This window comes from Schistocerca americana, chromosome 1 (assembly GCF_021461395.2).
Source record: "Schistocerca americana isolate TAMUIC-IGC-003095 chromosome 1, iqSchAmer2.1, whole genome shotgun sequence".
Lineage (NCBI taxonomy): Eukaryota > Metazoa > Arthropoda > Insecta > Orthoptera > Acrididae > Schistocerca > Schistocerca americana.
Window position 1 is genome coordinate 128,727,307 of NC_060119.1, and position 16,685 is coordinate 128,743,991.

The window sequence follows — 16,685 nt, forward strand, 5'->3', positions numbered from 1 at the left end:
GGATCGGTAGAACCTCTCAGAACCAGAAGTCTACACCTGCCCCCTTGATGATGGGGGGGAGGGGGGGGGCACTTCCCTCCCTGTTGCTCCCACACCACCTACTTCAGGAGCAAGATCCCCCCAATCATCAGGGACATCAGTCCCTCTCAGTAGGAAGGGGTCCCTTGGGTCACTCCCTTCCCAGGTTTCTGCTAGTGGGAAAGATGACACTTGCCAGTGGCCGAAGAGCCCAAAAGCAGCTGGTCATAGGGCTTCACGCTCATCCACAGTCCCTGAGAATAAATCAGTGAATTCCTCCCAGCGAGGCAAACCCAAGGAGGAGAGAGAGAGAGAGAGAAATCCAAAAAGAAGGTCCCCAAGACCAAGGGAATTGCAGTGGCACCCACACCACCGCTACCTACAAGCTCTGTGTCTGCGGATGAGGTGGAGTGTCTGGCGTCCGCTGAGGACCTAGATCTTGCCAGATCCTCAGACACAATAGACATAGACTGATCGGGCAAAACGTCGATGGCAGAAGGAGATCCTGAGGCTTAAGCTGCCTCATTGAATGTTCCATGCCATCCCATATGACGATGTCATCCTCCAGTGGAAGTGCGGTGATTTTTTCCCCCACCTGGCTGAGCTATGGCAACTGTTAAGCTTTACACCTGCTTTCTGCATTGATCTCCATGAAACCTGGTTCCCAGCAATGCAGACCCCTCCCCTCCGCAGTTATAAGGGATACTACAGGAACCATAGCGCCTATAATCGAGTGACAGGTGAAGTTTGCGTTTATGTCCTAAACTCAGTCTGTAGTGGAACTGTGCCCCTTCAAACCCCTCTTGAAGCAGTGGCTCTCAGAATAAAGATGATGCAGGAAGTAATTGTCTGCAACATATATCTCCCCCCAGATGGTGTGGTACCCCTAAATGTATTGGCTGCACTGATTGATCAACTCCTAAATCTTTTTTACTTTTGGTAGATTTTAACGCCCATAACCCTTAGTGGGGAGGCACCATGTTTACTGGCTGAGGCAGAGATGTCGAAACTTTACTGTCTCAGTCCAAACTCTTCCTCTTAAATACTGGGGCCGCCACACATTTCAGTGTGGCTCATGGTAATTACTCGCCCATTGTTTTATCAATTTACAGCCCATTACTTCTCCCATCTATCCACTGGAGAGCACATGGCGACCTGTGTGGTAGGCCCGGGTTCCCGGGTTCGATTCCCGGCGGGGTCAGGGAATTTCTCTGCCTCGTGATGACTGGGTGTTGTGTGCTGTCCTTAGGTTAGTTAGGTTTAAGTAGTTCTAAGTTCTAGGGGACTGATGACCATAGATGTTAAGTCCCATAGTGCTCAGAGCCATTTGAACCATTTTAACCTGTGTGGTAGTGACCACTTCCTCATGTTCCTGCCCCGGCGTCAGGCCCACGGACGCCTGCCTGGATGGGCTTTAAACATGGAAGACTGGGACGCTTTCACCTCTGCTGTCACTATTGAGTCTCCTCCATACGGTAACATCAATGTTGTGGTTGAGCAGGTAACTACAACGATCATTTCTGCGACGGATAACGCGATCCCTCGTTCTGTAGGGTGCCCCCAGCGAAAGTAGTCCCTTGGTGGTCGCCGGAAGTCACTGAAGCAATTAGGGAGCGTCAGCGAGCTCTACAGCGACGTAAGCGGTACCCTTCCCTCGAGCACCTCATAGCTTTTAAGCGACTCCATGCCCGCGTTCGCTAGCTTATCAAAAGACAGATGCAAGAGTGTTGGGAGAGATTGGATTCCATACGTCACCTTCCCAAGCGTCGACGAAGATCAGACGTCTTTTTGGGTACCAGGCCCCAACGTGTGTCCCTGGCATTAACATCAATGGCGTGTTGTCTACCGATGCAAATGCGATTGCTGAGCACTTTGCTGAGCACTTTGCTGAGCACTGTGCTCGAGCCTCCGCGTCGGAGAACTACCTCACATCCTTTCGCTCCGTCAAACGGTGGTTGGAAAGGAAAGTCCTCTCGTTCGCTACACGACACAGTGAACCCTATAAAGCCCCATTTACGGAGTGGGAGCTCCTCAGTGCCCTTGCACATTGCCCCGACACAGCTCCTAGGCCAGTTCGGTCCACAGTCAGATGATTAAACATCTCTCGTCTGATTACAAGCGACATCTCTTCATCTTCAACCGGATCTGGTGCGATGTCGATTTCCATCGGAATGGCGGGATGCAACATCATTCCAGCGTTTAAACCCGGTAATCTGTGGAACGTATGGTCTGTTGGCGGTTGGGTTGGATCCTGAAGTCATGTGGCCTACTGGCTCCATGTCAGGACAGCTTCCGCCAGGGTCGCTCTACCACTGATAATCTTCGAGTCTGCCATTCGAACAGTCTTTCAGAGACGCCAACACCTGGTTGCCATATTTTTTGATTTACGAAAAGCGTATGACACGACCTGGTGACATCATATACTTGCCACATTATATGAGTGGGGTCTCCGAGGCCCACTCCTGATTTTATCCAAAGTTTCCTGTCGCTTTGTAATTTTCGTGTCCAACTTGGTGCCTCCCATAGCTCGCCCCATATTCAGGAGAATGGGGTCCCACAGGGCTCTGTATTGAGTGTATCTCTATTTTTAGTGGCCATTAATGGTCTAGCAGCAGCTGTAGGGCCATCCGTCTCACCGTATCTGTATGCATACGACTTCTGCATTTCGTATTGCTCCACTAGTACTGGTGCTGCTGAGCGGCGCCTAGAGGGAGCCATCCACAAGGCGCAGTCACGGGCTCTAACCCACGGCTTCCAATTTTCGGCCGCAAAGTTGTATGTTATGCACTTCTGTCGGCCTTCGTACCGTTCATCCGGAACCAGAACTTTACCTTAATGACGATCCACTCACTGTAGATTCTTAGGACTGGTTTTCGACGCTCGATTGACTTGACTTCCTGAACTCCGTCGTCTTAAGTGGAAGTGCTGACAGTACCTCAGTGCCCTCCGCTGCCTGAGCAACACCAGCTGGGGTGCAGATCGCCCTATGCTGCTGCAGCTCTACAGAGCCCTTGCTCAGTCCCGCCTTGACTATGGGAGTCTTGTTTATGGTTTGGCGGCACCCTCGGGGTTGCATTTACTCGACCCGGTGCACCACTGCGGCGTTCGCCTAGCGACGGAAGCTTTTAGGATGAATCTGGTGACCAGTGTCCTGGTGGAGGCCAGAGTCCTTCCATTGTAGGTTAGGTGTGAACAGTTGCTCTCCAGAACACTTCTCTCCAAAATTGTGGTCCTTGCCTCTACCACCTATACTTGAGGTTCATTCAGGAACACCTCCATGGTGTACGTCTAGGCCGCGGCTTCGCCTGGACCTGAAGCCTGGACCTTTCACATGGCCCTAAGCACTCAGTTGACCCTTTGACTCTCTGCTGTCACTTCCTCTCGATTCTCGACATGTATCGAAGCCATGAATTGGTTTACACCGATGGCTCTATGGCTGATGGTCACGTTGGTTTTGCCTATGTTCATGGAGGACATATAGAACAGCAGCCCTTGCCAGATGGCTGCAGTGGTTTCATTGCATAGCTGGCGACCATATCTCGTGCTCTTGAGCACTCTTGCCCAGTCGAGTCATTTCTCCTCTATACTGACTCCTTCAGCACCCTACAAGCTATAGACCAGTGCTACACTCGTCATCCTTTCGTAGCGACCCTCCAGGAGCCCATCTGTGTCCTGGCACGGTCCAGTCATTCATTGATGTGGACCCCAGGTCACGTCGGAATCCCAGGCAACGAACTTGCCGATCGGCTGGCCTAACAGGTTGCGCAGAAACTGCTTATGGAGATCGGCTTCTCTGAAACTTACCTGCGACCAGTATTACGCCGCAAGGTTTTGCAACTTTGGGAGACGGAATGGCATAATCTCAGTACGCACAACAAGCTGTGTGCCATTAAGGAAACTACGAATGTGTGGAAGACCTCCGTGCGCACCTCTCGCAGGGACTCTGTGGTTCTCTGACGGCTCCGCATTGGCCATACGTGGCTGACGCATGGTTACCTCCTCCGTCGCGAGGTCTCACCTCGGTGTCGCCGTGGCTCACGAATGACGGTCGTCCACCTCTTGCTGCACAGCCACTTTTAGCCGTTCTGCGGCGGACTTTTAACCTTTGCAGCACTCTACCTTCGCTGTTGGGCGACAACGCCTCAACAGCAGTTTCAGTTTTACTTTTTATTCGTGAGGGTGAGTTTTTTCATGTGCTCAAGTTTCAACACACGTCCTTTGTCCCTGTGTGCTCCATCCTAGTGCTTTTAGGGTAGGGATTTTAATGTGATGCTGAGTGGCTGGCTTTTCATTTTTTTCCTCATGGTCACATAGTCATGGTAACCTGCTTTCTTGTTTTAACCTCTTCTACGTTTTTCTTTCGTCTTCTTGGTTTTCTTGTCTCCTTTTGACCATTTGTGTTTGTCGCTCTTCAGTCGTTGTTGTGGTTTTTGTGGTGTCACCGCCAGACACCACACTTGCTAGGTGGTAGCTTAAATCGGCCGCGGTCCATTTAGTACATGTCGGACCCGCGTGTCGCCACTGTGTGATCGCAGACCGAGCGCCACCACAAGGCAGGTCTCGAGATACGGAATAGCACTCGCCCCAGTTGTACGACGACTTTGCTAGCGACTACACCGACGAAGCCTTCTCTCATTTGCCGAGAGACTGTTAGAATAGCCTTCAGCTAAGTCCATGGCTACGACCTAGCAAGGCGCCATTAGCCTTACATAGTTTGATAGCTATCGTATGAAATGTCTCATCAAGAATGCTGTATTCACATCAAAGAATAAAAGATAAGTATTCGAGGAGCTGCATACTTTTCTTATTAGAATTCACTACTTATCCTGTTCCCGAATTCACGCCCGTCTGCGTTAGATAGCGTGCCTTTCGGCCTCCTATATCTACAAGGTGTTGGCCCATTTAACAACACATCAGTTTTTCCTTTCATTCTGTTTTGTGTTGTCTCATTGTCTTACTCTCACGTGCCATTGTTTCCTTCGGAACAAGGGACCGATGATCTCGCAGTTTGGTCCCTTCCCCCCTCTTTTAAACCAACCAATCGCAGAGAATTATCAGTTTCCATGGGAGTGGTGGCAAAGAATGGTCACATCTGTCTTGAAGCCCATCATTCACTTCCATGGTAATCTTCACAAAAAGCAGAATGAAACAAAGCAGTCTGTTTTAGCTCAGTGTCACGTAAAGAGTTAGATAGCTGGTTGTATGTGCCGTAGATACTTTGAACAATGCTTTTATCGAAATGATGTAGAACGAGTCAGTTCACACGATGTGTATACATGATTAGCGTCAACATTAATGAACACATCTTTTGGTCCTAATCATGTAAATTCTTTTAATTATAAATTCGTCCATCGAACAGAAAAGTTCTCCAGTAGAAATGATTTTAGATAAGATTTAAAGGTGCTTTGCTACCTGTCAGGCATTTTAAGCTATTTGGCGTACGATCAAAAATTGTTGTTGCTGTAAATTAAACTCAACGAATGTCTGTATTATAAAATTAATTTTGTCTCTAAAACTTTGATTTCTAGAAAATACACCATTTTCAAAATTAGCTATTCGATTGAAAAGTACTAGATATTAATTAAAAGGTCTTCAGTATGTTCATAATACTTCATTGATCGCTCTTGTTATGAACAGATGCACCATTTAAGCAATAAGAACTTCTGCATGTCTCAACAACACAGGCTTTTGGCAGCTTAGATTCGACCCATCTACTTGGGAAAACGTTCTTCTTACTAAAGACTGAGTCGAATTGCAGTCATTGGATTGGAAATAATTGGGGATGCGATGGCACATTGATCATCCAGTTCACAGTATGTGCAGGATTTGCCATGATGCTCAAGAAATTTGAAGTGTGGAAGGAATTTTATCACCTGGTAGTGGAAGCCTGTGGCAGAGGGAGGGAAAGACTGCAAAGGAATCTGTTTCGTACTACAAGATATAAATTATTTGGCATAAAAGCTTTATGAGACGTGACAGTCATATTATACACTTATAATAAGACTCTCGTCTTGACTACAAGTATTTATTTACTTATTCGTTTATTTTCATCCTTAAGCGTTGCGGGTTTACGCCATTTTCCAAGGGATAATATCTTGTTGATACGAAGTATAACGTCCACGTTAATCCTATTAAAAATAAGTACAAATTCAAAAGTTTCGTCGTAATGCTGAAACACACAAGGATGAAGGAAATAAAATAAGTGGTTGAGGTCAAGGTGAGAGTTGTAGTATAAGTGTCATGCTATACCATAGTGAAAGGAAGAATGAGGAGGAGTAATTCAAATGGTTCAAATGGCTCTAAGCTCTATGGGACTTAACATCTAAGGTCATCAGTCCCCTAGACATAGAACTACTTAGACCTAACTAAGGACATCACACACATCCATGTCCTATGCAGGATTCGAGCCTGCGACCGTAGCAGCAGCGCGGTTCCGGACTGAAGCGCCTAGAACCGCTCGGTCACATTAGCCGGCGAGGAGTAATTGTTGGTGGTGGAATTCGATCACCGGACAGTAAATTGCTTTCCTAACGTAAGCAATGGTGGATATTGTCGAAAACTTGGAAATTTTGACGAATTCGTCGAGAATATTTATGTGTGAAACTTCGAGTTAGGATGAGCTTGTACGTACGTTGTTGTTGTTGTTGTTGTTGTGGTCTTCAGTCCTGAGACTGGTTTGATGCAGCTCTCCATGCTACTCTATCCTGTGCAAGCTTCTTCATTTCCCAGTACTTACTGCAACGTACATCCATCTGAATCTGCTTGGTGTATTCATCTCTTGGTCTCCCTCTACGTTTTTACCCTCCACGCTGCCCTCCAATGCTAAATTGGTGATGCCTTGATGTCTCAGAACATGTTCTATCTACCGATCCCTTCTTCTAGTCAAGCTGTGCCACAAACTTCTCTTCTCCCCAATCCTATTCAATACCTCCTCATTAGTTATGTGATCTACCCACCTAATCTTCAGCATTCTTCTGTAGCACCACATTTCGAAAGCTTCTATTCTCTTCTTGTCTAAACTATTTATCGTCCATGTTTCACTTCCGTACATGGCTACACTCCATACAAATACTTTCAGAAACGACTACCTGACACTTAAATCTATGCTCGATGTTAACAAATTTCTCTTCTTCAGAAACGCTTTCCTTGCCATTGCCAGTCTACATTTTATATCCTCTCTACTTGGACCATCGTCAGTTATTTTGCTCCCCAAATAGCAAAACTCCTTTACTACTTTAAGTGTCTCATTTCCTAATCTAATTCCCTCAGCATCACCCGACTTAATTCGACTACATTCGAATATCCTCGTTTAGCTTTTGTTGATGTTCATCTTATATCCTCCTTTCAAGACAGTATCCATTCCGTTCAACTGCTCTTCCAAGTCCTTTGCTGTCTCTGACAGAATGACAATGTCATCGGCGAACATCAAGGTTTTTATTTCTTTTCCATGGATTTTAATACCTGCTCTGAATTTTTCTTTCGTTTCCTTCACTGCTTGCTCAATATACAGATTGAATAACTTCGGGGAGAGGCTACAACCCTGTCTCACTCCCTTCCCAACCACTGCTTCCCTTTCATGCCCCTCAAACTTATAACTGCCATTTGGTTTCTGTACAAATTGAAAATAGCCTTTCGCTCCCTGTATTTTACTCCAGCCACCTTGAGAATCTGAAAGAGAGTATTCCAGTCAAAAGCTTTCTCTAAGTCTACAAATGCTAGAAACGTAGGTTTGCCTTTTCTTAATCTAGCTTCTAAAATAAGTCGTGGGGTCAGTATTGCCTCACGTGTTCCAATATTTCTACGGAATCCAAACTGAACTTCCCCGAGGTCAGCTTCTACTAGTTTTTCCATTCGTCTGTAAAGAATTCGCGTTAGTATTTTGCAGCCGTGACTTATTAAACTGATAGTTCGGTAATTTTCACATCTGTCAGCACCTGCTTTCTTTGGTTTTGTAATTATTACATTCTTGTTGAAGTCTGGGGGTATTTCGCCTGTCTCATACATCTTGCTCACCAGATGGTAGAGTTTTGTCAGGACTGGCTCTCCCAAGGCTGTCAGTATTTCTAATGGAATGTTGTCTACGCCCGGGGCCTTGTTTCGACTCAGGTCTTTCAGTGCTCTGTCAAACTCTTCACGCAGTATCATATCTCCCATTTCATCTTCATCTACATCCTCTTCAATTTCCATAATATTGTCCTCAAGTACTGGGTACGTACGTATCGCAGGTAATTCCTGTATGACCTGGGTGAAAATCCAGATTGTTGTGTAATTTATGTTACTGTTATCTTTGCTCGCTGAGTCTGCGATGTTACGCATGGACTCAGATTCAGATATGTAGATGTTAAAAATAAATCTCGAATTTGATTGCCTAACGCTGTTACGTATCAGGTGTCGTATCGGGAACTCAGTGACGCTTAGGCAAACCTATCAGAGCGAGTCGAATTAACATAAGTCAAAGCTCCGACAGGTTGCGCTCTCTTCCAGCACTACTTGTTTCTTTCCTTACAGAGAAAGCTCTAGACGCTACGATTGTGGGTACGATAATGCGAGTATAACGCTCGGCTGTCAGAAGTTGACCCGTCCGGCCCGTGCGCACGGTAATTGAAACGCCTACCGAAATGTCAGTTAGCGATTTCGCGACGCGCGTGAGCGAACAAGGGGCCCGTGTGTGGCCTATCGGCCGCGCCAGCGAGGACGGCCCGGCCAGCGGCTCGGTAGCCGCCGCCGTAGCGACGCGCCGATACAGATCGCAAGTGGCCGCCCGCCACGAACGCTCCATCCATCATCCCAGATACACGCGCGCCATCGCTCCGTAGCTCAACGTGTGACCAACTTCAATCGTTGTCGAAATCTGTCAACGTCGCGCTGGGTCAACGATCGCGCTATTTGATGCAACAGACGGGCCTAGCACGGACACGACATTCCGACCATCTACGGCTGCCTCGCAGAGTTCTGCTCCCATTTGGCAAACTGACAAATTACTTCTCCTCTGTCGAAAGCTTGCCGACGTTGCGATGGACCTCGTGCTCCAAAAAAAACACGAAGTGAAAAATCGCGCTCCTTTCTGGATGGCCGCTACACGTACGAGGACAAGCGGAAAATCTTCGGCATGGCACAAATATTAGGCCGGTATTTTAAAAGTCTGACAATTATTGAACTACACTACTGGCCATTAAAATTGCTACACCACGAATATGACGTGCTGCAGACGCGAAATTTAACCGACAGGAAGAGGATGCTGTGATATGCAAATGATTGGCTTTCCAGAGCATTCACACAATGATGGCGCCGGTGGCGACACCTACAACGTGCTGACATGAGGAAAGTTTCCAACCGATTTCTCATACACAAACAGCAGATGACCGGCGTTGCCTGGTGAAATGTTGTTGTGATGCTTCGTGTAAGGAGGAGAAATGCTTACCATCACGTTTCCGACTTTGGTAAAGGTCGGATTGTACCCTATCGCGATTGCGGTTTATCGTATCGCGACATTGCTGCTCGCGTTGGTCGAGATCCAATGACTGTCAGCAGAATATGGAATCGGTGGGTCCAGGAGGGTAATACGGAATGCCGTGCTGGATCCCAACGGCCTCGTATCACTAGCAGTAGAAATGACAGGCACCTTATTCGCTTATGCTTCGTGTAAGGAGGAGAAATGCGTACCATCACGTTTCCGACTTTGGTAAAGGTCGGATTGAAGCCTATCGTATTGCGGTTTATCGTATCGCGACATTGTTGCTCGGGTTGGTCGCGATCCAATGACTGTTACCAGAATATATAATCGGTGGGTTTATGATCCCAACGGCCTCGTATCACTAGCAGTCGAGATGACAGGCATCTTATCCGCATGGCTGTAACGGATCGTGCAGCCACGTCTCGATCCCTGAGTCAACAGATGAGGACGTTTGCAAGACAACAACCATCTGCACGAACAGTTCGACGACGTTTGCAGCAGCATGGACTATCAGCTCGGCAACCATGGCTGTGGTTAAGGCCGGTTCCCAATAGAGCGCGGCAGCGCGTCGTGCGGCAACGGCAGCAGCAAGCGTTTTCCGCTTTGACGCGGCGGCTCGCGGAATTGGCGTTCCCATCTGGAAGCGGCAGACATAGCGATAGCCAGTGACGGACAGCCACTGAGGTACGGGGCGGGACCCACTGAAACGCCCGGTGCGTTTGATTTACTATATCTTACACCTACATGAAGGAAAGACGAAGTTGGGTGAAGACATACCAATTTTTCATTTTCTGTACAATGTACTCTTTCACATATTTCATTTTTCTTGTTTTCTCATTTCACCATAAACAGATTTCATGACTACCATTCATGATTGTTCACTATCTCCTAACACATTGAAACAATGTACGACAAAAGAGATTATTCAGATGGTTAATCGAGACAAAAATTTAAAATGTGATACGGTAGCATGTACAGGAAAACAGTAAGAACACAAAGGCTTGGGGGAAGGGATGAAAGTGGAAGCCACCTGAATTTCGCACAGAGCATAATGTAATCATCATCAGCACCTTGCTTAAGAATCATGAAAGAATAATATATTTTTCGAACAAAGTTTTCGAAACCAGATTTTAAATTAGAAGACATTTCCTGGTGCAGACGCAAACCTACAATAATTTATTGGTTACGAGCTGCAGTTTACAACTAAGGAGACAGTAAACGGTAGCAAATTAAGGAAATGGAACTTGAATAAGTCAAGACCCACAGTTTTTCGATAACCTTAAAGTTACCATAATGCAACGACTGACAGAAACAGAGGAAGGAATCCGCTAGAATACTAATGGATATCTTTGAGAAAAGAAGTGGTGAATGCAGCAGAGTATGTGAACGAGAAGAAGGTACAGTAGAAATCGTTAGATAAAACGTGATATGTTAAATTTGACACGAGGGAAAAATATAAAAATGTAGCAAATAAAGTAGGCCATCGGAAATAGAAATGTCTAAACATGAAGTTAACAGAAAGTCCAAAATTGCAATGAGATTTTGCTCTTGGAAAACATAGGGGAATGAAAATGAGAAAGAACAAAGAAAACTTTGCTCAAAGGAGAAGCAACTGTCAAGAACATTTGGCAAAGCCAGAACTAAGCATATGAGAGAAGGCTAGAAAGTGGAAGGAATATATAGAGAGGAGAGGGGGAGGGGTTGTACAAACTAAAATAAGCACAATGTTAGATTCCTGTGAGATGTCTGAACACGCAAGGCAATACTGATCCTACCACTTAGTTAAGTAGACACACTGAAGAACTGCGAAACTGTGTTTATAGCTTTTGCATGTTTAGAGAAAGGTTTTTACAATCTTAATTAAAACGTTCTTTGAAACTCTGGAGATGTCATCGATAAAACACCGGGCCACAAGATTATGTACAACTTGTGCAGAAACCAAACTGCATTTCTAAGACTTCAGTGACTTGAAAGGGAAGCAGTCATTGAGAAGGCAGAAGTAGAGAGGATATAAAATGAAGGATGTGAATAGCAACAAAAGCGTTCTGAAAAAGAAAATTTGTTCACATCGAATATAAATTCTAATGACTGGGTACTATTTTACAAAGGTATTTGTGTGGAGTGCGGTATTTGTGTGGAGTGCAGCCTTGTATGTAAGTGAAACGTGGGCGATGAACAGTTCTGTCAAGAAGACAATGGACGCTTTCAAAACGTGGTGATCAGTAAGAATGCTGAAGATTGGATATAAGGATCGTGTAACTAAAGAAGAGGAACGGAATTAAATAGAGGAGGAAGAGGAAATTATGGCACAACTTTGACTACAAGAGGGGTAAGTTGACAGGACATATTATGAGGCGTCAAAGAGTGAGGACAAAGGGGTTGGGTGATAGTATTCTGATAATAATCATCTGTTGAAATGCTATTCTACTATTTTATCTATTAATGTGAGCAGTGAATTTACTCTTCCATGCACTCCTCCACAAAACATTTAAACCAAAACTGAAATCAGCTGAACACCAAATCTTTCAACCACTGTCTGACAACTACTGCATTCACTTTCACCTTTCTATAACTATCACACACATACCGATATAAGGAGAACAGAAATTTACTGGTATGTCATAAGATGTAATTTGCTAAGAATCTACAGCTATTGATTATTTCCTTGGGAAGTAACAAAAGTTTTTTTCTTTATCCAGTGTACTTTATTGGTTCAAGACGCGTTTCGCCTTTTACTTTAAGGCATCTTCGGTGGAATCTAGAATGATTCAGTTTTGTTTTGATATGTGATACTTGCAGATCATAAAACAGTTCACATCTTTTTTTACGGGAATAACTGATTACTTACGGTGAATCGAGTTTTTGGTGGACATCTGCGTTTCCCCTCACCTGGTCACATGCTGAAGGTTGAACTAAAACTTAGATTATGGAACATAAGCACATATTCATGCTCTTTTTTTTTTCTTCTGTGACTAGCTGTAGACATTTTACCGAAAACACTGATTTGAAGTCGTAACTACAGTGTGTTCACCTCATGTCCCTTCCTGTTTGTTATGTTTATGTACATGTTGCCAACCTAAAGAATTATATGCTGAAAACTAATGTTTGTTTATTTCTGTTCTCCTTATAGCTGTATGTGTGTGTGGCTAGCCAGTGATAGTTATAGAAAGTTGAAAGTGAATGCAGTAGTTGTCAGACAGTGGTTGAAAGATTAGGTGTTCAGCTGATTTTAGTTTTGGATTAAATGTTTTGTGGAGTAGTGCATGGAAGAGTAAATTCACTGCTTACATTAATAGATAAAATAGTAGAATAGCATTTCAACAGATGATTATTATCAGAATACTATCACCCAACCCCTTTTGTCCTCAATCTTTCATGCCTCATAATATGTCCTGTCAACTTACCGCTCTTCCTCCTCTATTTAATTCCATACCTCTTCTTTAGTTTCATGATCCTCATATCTAATCTTCAGCATTCTTATTGATCACCATGTTTTGAAAGCGTCCATTGTCTTCTCGACAGAACGTTTCACTTACATTCAAGGCTGCACTCCACACAAATACCGCACTCCACACAAATACCTTTGTAAAATAGTACCCAGTCATTAGAATTTATATTCGATGTGAACAAATTTTCTTTTTCAGAACGCTTTTGTTGCTATTCACAGTCTTCATTTTATATCCTTTCTACTTCTGCCTTCTCAATTACTGCTTCCCTTTGAAGTCACTCAAGTTTTAGAAATGCAGTTTGGTTTCTGTACAAGTTTTAGATAATCTTGTGGCCCGGTGTTTTATCGATGACATCTCCAGAGGTTCAAAGAATGTTTTAATTAATATTGTCAAAACCTTTCTCTAAACATGCAAATGCTATCAACACACTTTCGCAGTTCTTCAGTGTGTCTACTTAGCTAAGTGGTAGGATCAGTATTCCCTTGCGTGTTCAGACATCTCACAGGAATCTAACATTGTGCTTATGTTAGTTTGTAAAACCCCTCCCCCTCTCCTCTCTACATATTCCTTCCACTTTCTAGCCTTCGCTCATTTGCTTAGTTCTGGCTTTGCCAAATGAGTTCTTGACAGTTGCTTCTCCTTTGAGCAAATTTTGCTTTGTTCTTTCTCATTTTCATTCCCCTATGTTTTCCAAGAGCAAAATCGCATTCTGTTAACGTCATGTTTAGACATTTCTATTTCCGATGGCCTACTTTATTTGCTACATTTTTATATTTTTCCCTCGTGTCAAATTTAACATATCACGTTTTATCTAACGATTTCTACTGTACCTTCTTCCCATTCACATACTCTGCTGCATTCACCACTTCTTCTCTCAAAGATATTCATTTGTATTCTAGCGGATTCCTTCCCCTGTTTCTGTCAGTTGTTGCATTACGGTAACTTTAAGATTATCGAAAAACTGTGGGTCTTGACTTATTCAAGTTCCATTTCCTTAATTTGCTACCGTTTACTGTCTCTTTAGTTGTAAACCGCAGCTCGTAACCAATAAATAATTGTAGGTTTGCGTATGTACCAGGAAATGTCTTATAATTTAAAATCTGGTTTCGAAAACTTTGTTCCAAAAATATATTATTCTTTCATGATTCTTAAGCAAGGTGCTGGCGATGATTACATTACGCACTGTGCGAAATTCTATTAGGTGGCTTCCACTTTCATCCCTTCCCCCAAGCCTTTGTGTTCTTACTGTTTTCCTGTGCATGCTACCGTATCACATTTTAAATCTTTGTCTCGCTTAACCATCTGAATAATCTCTTATCTCGTACATTGTTTCAATGTGTTAGGAGATAGTGAACAATCATGAACGGTAGACATGAAATCTGTTTATGGTGAAATGAGAAAACATGAATAATGAAATATGTGAAAGAGTACATTGTACAGAAAATGAAAAATTGGTATGTCTTCAGCGAACTTCGTCTTTCCTTCATGTAGGTGTACAATATAGTAAATCAAACGCACCGGGCGTTTCAGTGGGTCCTGCCCCGTACCTCAGCGGCTGTCCGTCATTGGCTACCGCTAGCGTCTGCCGCTTCCAGATGGGAACGCCAGTGCCGCGAGCCGCCGCGTCAAAGCGGAAAACGCTTGCCGCTGCCGTTGCCGCACGACGTGCTGCCGCGCTCTAGTGGGAACTGCCCTTCACGCTCAGCGCGTTCTGTGATTGGCGGCACGCACCTGGAGCGTGGCACGCGGCAGCGGAAGCGGTTCGACATGGTCAAACCGCGACATAGAGCCCGCCGCGCCGTGCCGCTGGCGCCGTTTCCATGGCAACCACGCCGCTGACGCGCGGTTTTGACGCGTGGCAGCCCTAGTGGGAACCGGCCTTTACCACTGATGCTGCATCACAGGCAGGAGCGCCTGCGATGGTGTACTCAACGGCGAACCTCGGTGCACGAATGGCAAAACGTCAGTTTATCGGATGAATCCAGGTTCTGTTTACAGCATCATGATGGTCGCATCTGTGTTTGGCGACATCGCGGTGAGCGCACATTGGAAGCGTGTATTCCTCATCACCATACTGGCTTATCACCCGGCGTGATGGTATGGGGTGCCATTGGTTACACGTCTCGGTCACCTGTTGTTCGCATTGACGGCACTTTGAATAGTGGACGTTACATTTCAGATGTGTTACGACCGTGGCTCTACCCTTCATTCGATCCCTCCGAAACCCTACATTTCAGCAGGATAATGCACGACCGCATGTTGAAGGTCGTGTACGGGCGTTTCTGGATACAGAAAATGTTCGACTGCTGCCCTGGCCAGCACATTCTCCAGATCTCTCACCAACTGAAAACGTCTGGTCATTGGTGGCTGAGCAGATGGCTCGTCACAAAATGCCAGTCACTACTCTTAATGAACTGTGGTATCCTGTTGAAGCTGCATGGGCAGCTGTACCTGTACACGCCATCCAAGCTCTGTTTGACTAAATGCCCAGGCGTACCAAGGCCGTTATTACGGCGAGAGGTGGTTGTTCTGGGTACTGATTTCTCAGGATCTATGCACCCAAATGGCGTGAAAATGTAATCACATGTCAGTTCTAGTATAATATATGTGTCCAACGAATACCTGTTTATCATCTGCATTTCTTCTTGGTGTAGCAGTTTTAATGGCCAGTAGTGTATATGAAATAAAATCGTCGTTACTTATGAACGGTTTGCATTAGGACTTTCAAACTGCACGTTTGGCCGCGGGACAGAATGAGAATTAGTATATGCATCCTTCTTTTTGTTATCGGCCATTTGCACGTGAAAATGTCACGGTACACCGTGCCTGAGGTATAGCGCTTGTGAAGGCGTACTATGCGAGCAACAACAGCCCAACTGCGCCTCAGAGGAAGTTTGCGACCAAGTTGAAGCTGAATACAACCGGTCCCGCTGTTCTAACAATCAAGAATTTGATTCACAAGTTTGAGAGAACTGGTAGTGTTCGTGATTTCAGGTGCGCCGCAGGGTAGTGTAGGACCGTTGCTGCTCACAATATACGTAAATTACCTCGTGGGTAACATCGGAAGTTCACTGGGGCTTTTTGCGGATGATGCTGTGGTATATCGAGAGATTGTAACAATGGAAAATTGTACTGAAATGCAGGAGGATCTGCAGCGAATTGACGCATGGTGCAGGGAATGGCATTTGAATCTAAATGTAGACAAGTGTAATGTGCTGCGAATACATAGAAAGAAAGATCCTTTATCATTTAGCTACAATATAGCAGGTCAGCAACTGGAAGCAGTTAATTCCATAAATTATCTGGGAGTGGGCATTAGGAGTGATTTAAAATGGAATGACCATATAAAATTAATCGTCGGTAAAGCAGATACCAGACTGAGAGTCACTGGAAGAATCCTAAGGAAATGCAGTCCGAAAACAAAGGAAGTTACAGTACACTTGTTCGCCCACTGCTAGAATACTGCTCACCTGAGTGGGATCCGTACCAGATAGGGTTGATAGAAGAGATAGAGAAGATCCAACAGAGAGCAGCACGCTTCGTTACAGGATCATTTAGTAATCGCGAAAGCGTTACGGAGATGAAAAACTATGCTCGGTATGGGCTTCTGTTGAAGTTTCGAGAACATACCTTCACAGAGGAGTCAAGCAGTATATTGCTTCCTCCGACGTATATCTCCCGAAGAAACCATGTGGATAAAATCAAAGAGATTAGAGCCGACACAGAGGCCTACCGACAATCTTTCTTTCCACGAACAATATGAG

At 44.9% G+C, this 16,685-nt stretch overlaps 1 protein-coding gene across 1 annotated transcript in view; it reads left to right on the forward strand.

Annotated features, from left to right (window-relative positions):
• LOC124605649 (angiopoietin-related protein 6-like) overlaps positions 1-16,685 on the forward strand; it is a 941,284-nt gene that overhangs the window by 497,717 nt on the left and 426,882 nt on the right. The gene's annotated exons all lie outside the window — the stretch shown is intronic.